This window comes from Echinococcus granulosus, assembly GCF_000524195.1.
Source record: "Echinococcus granulosus chromosome Unknown EG_S00067, whole genome shotgun sequence".
In the NCBI taxonomy this organism is placed as follows: domain Eukaryota; kingdom Metazoa; phylum Platyhelminthes; class Cestoda; order Cyclophyllidea; family Taeniidae; genus Echinococcus; species Echinococcus granulosus.
Genome location: NW_020170447.1, coordinates 439,207 through 442,775, shown reverse-complemented (window position 1 = coordinate 442,775; position 3,569 = coordinate 439,207).

The window sequence follows — 3,569 nt, the reverse complement described above, 5'->3', positions numbered from 1 at the left end:
GAGAGAGATGGAGGTTTGAACTGCGACCCGAGATAAAACCAAGATAGATGTTAGTTAGGGATCAGAGGCATCGAAAACGTTAGCTTTTCTGTAGGCATACACACCTGACCCACGAGGTGTTCAACTGAAACCGGGATCCTCTGTATTGACACAAAAGGAATTTGCTTAATAAGCGTGCCACACTTCACCATGACAATACACAAGCTCAGCAGCTTCACAGCGTCTGTTTACTTAGCAAGGTCACAAGGGTCATGTTGGGGTCGCCAGAGCGGTAGGGTTAAACAATCTACTCCGTCATGTAGTAGACGCGCAGTCAAAAGCAAGTATACCACATCCATTGATTCAAAATAGCTTGAATTCATTTGCCCGGAGGAAATGAAATATTTTCTCCGCTATTAGACACTCGAAGAACGAATCCAAAGTCGTTGATTCCCCTTTGTCAAGGCCAACATGAATAATGCTGTCTTTTGTAGGCCCACTTTACCTTCTCCAAAGATTTCACCACTCATTTCTGCAGAATCTCAGCCTCATTGTTGAAGATGAAGTTGGAGTGAAGTATCCTCTCTTCCATGATACGGCAGGTAACATTTCGTTTTCGTTCATTTCTGATTGTGTCCATCTTGCTTGTTTGTACTCACAAAAAATGCTCAAATTATAAGGCGGGTTGGGGGGGGGGGGGGTGAAAAAATTACCCGAAGGCTGTGAGTCGCATCAGCCAAAGGGTTTCGCAAGTTCACCTAGTCTGTCTCCTAGATTTCATTGTTCAATTATGGAGAGTACGTAGACCTCTCCGCTATTCCCTCTTCCAACTGCATATTAATGCTACTTAGAGGAGGCTTTTGAAAAACCTTCATCGCCTTTTCCTGAAGCAGTCGATTCGCCCGAGGAGAGCGCGCAGTGTTTCATCAATCATTCCCAAGTGATCCGCGCAATCCTCTTTGTGTTTTCCAGGAGAGGTCAAAACTGATCCAAGGTGAAAGGGCCACTGCTCCTTGAAAAAGATCACGACATTTTGGTCGAAGCCAAAAACGCACGCGCGTACACACACACACAAACTGGTTACCAACACCGTTTTGGTGACGGACTGGAAAAAATGCCCAATTCCGTAGATATTTTTACCAGAGGACAAAAACTTCATTCCTTGGGAAATTTTGATATAGGAGAAATTTTGACAAGCAAACCAACTACTCCCGAATTATTTTACTACCATATGCGTTGCTGGCAGTTCTGAACTAAGGATGATAAGACACCTCAGAATAACATTAAACCATAGGTTTACTGGAATGATTTAAAAGTTAGAATAACTAATTTTCCTGAGTTGAATGAAATCTTTTTGACTAAAAAATAGTAAATTAGTCTATGAATAGTTTACTCACAATGCGATATTTTTTTCCTTACTAGATTTTAATTGGAAGAAATCTAAACTTATGTTCCCCATCGTCAAAGAAGCTAAGAGCTTTTTATAAACCAAATACTGTCGTGCATTTCATAAAAGAACGACGTTTTTTAAGTTGCGGACTTAGAAATGTGAACTTTTCAGTCTGTTCATCCCAATTCTTTCGGCGAACTTCGTACCTTTCAAATCTCGATTCATACGCTTCAGGACTTATTCAAAGGGTGCTAGCAGCTGGCGGTTGCAAGCCTGGATACCATGTCAAAAACTACGAACGAAAGGGATCTACTGATATCTGGGTACGAGCGAACTCACAGCGGAAGAAGTACCGAAGTCCCATCAAACTTTGCCGATCATCGGAACATAATGTCCGTAGATTCTGAAGAACCCTTCCCCTTTTCCATTCCATAGAACTGAGACTGCGCTTGAGGGAGAGTCGAACGGCACCAAAGGAGGATAAGATGGCAGGAAGAATGGAATAAGAAGGCTCTTGCTTTAGGATCATATTTTGGAAATGTGACAGCTTGTCAACCAAGGCTTACATGGAACCGTTTTTTACTTGCTTGTACAAATTAATTATCAATGACAAGCTTAGTGAGGTTTGTACGGTAAACATTAAGTAGGCGCAGGAGGCCTCCTGAAGTATTTTATCTGCTGAGGTACTCAAAAGGTACAACGGGACGAAAGTTAGCCACAAACTCCACTTCTGTGCACTTCTAAGAAAATACCTATTGTGAAACACCATTACTTTCAAATCCCTTTTCCCTCCGAACAAACAGCCTGTCCAACTTGTGCGTTATTTTGGGATTATTTATACTTAAGAAAAGGCTACCATCCTCAAATTTCAACCCTCTCATCTATGGGTTTAGCGCTATGAGGTCTTGTCCCGCCTTGTCTTTTGAGACTACGATTAGCACTTTCACGCACGCCTTCGAATTTTATTGGTTTGTGTCGAGCAGACGGATCACAGGAGACATTGGCGCTTGGTACTCAGTGAGTGAACAATTCCTGGTGAATACATGAGTCCACGGCCCACCACACACACACACAGAGTGACGAAGAGACACAGGCTTGCTTTTGTGTGGTGGATGACTTTGAGGTGTGAAGATGGTCAACGACGCGCTCGTTGACTTAAGGAGCGTTGCAATACAGCAGCATCAAAGTCACTTTTCATCACGGATTAGTCAACTATTCGAGGAGCCGGACAGTCAACCAGTCGGTGTGAAAACACTTTAAGATGTGCAGTAGGCCTGTTGACGGTCTTTCAGTCCGCATCTGTCCGTCATGTGTTAATTTTATCAGGCACCCATTTGTCTCGCGGCATCCACTACAATTTTACCATCCCATTTGATGCGGGCGCCGCTAAATATATCTGAAGGTTGGTCTTGACACTCCACCATCGAGTTATTACAATGTATCAATGGCAAAAAGTAATTTCAATGCATCCATCTTTGCGTAATTTACCAGCGGTACCACTTTTGTGCCGTAGGTCCTGCTACCACTTCCACAGTTTAAGAACCCAACTAAAATCTGTTCGGGACTCACTCAAGCTCGAATCACATTTATCGGGTTCACCTAACTTTTTACGGTATAAAGGTTCCAAAAATCAGAGGAAAATAGTAGATTGAGTGTTAAGGAGTACCAATGAAGGGACGAATCCGTTCGACAAGCCATTCCAGCGGGCCATTGTGTCTGATTTAGACACTCATTTTACTTCCCTGTCACCAGTCAAGCTTTCGCTTCATTAGGAGCACACATTCACTTTGTACATGGATAACTTAAAAAAGACACCAGCAATTGATACCTGGCAGTAGTTTAATCCTGAAAGTAAATCTTGTGAGAGAGATGGAGGTTTGAACTGCGACCCGAGATAAAACCAAGATAGATGTTAGTTAGGGATCAGAGGCATCGAAAACGTTAGCTTTTCTGTAGGCATACACACCTGACCCACGAGGTGTTCAACTGAAACCGGGATCCTCTGTATTGACACAAAAGGAATTTGCTTAATAAGCGTGCCACACTTCACCATGACAATACACAAGCTCAAACCACTAGCTGCATTCCATTAACTTGGCTGTAAAGTATTGTTGTACCTCTTCCATGGCCTAGATTCTGTGTAGAGTGATTCTACCTCAGAGGTCAGCAGTTTTGCATTGACGACGAGGTATAGCGGATT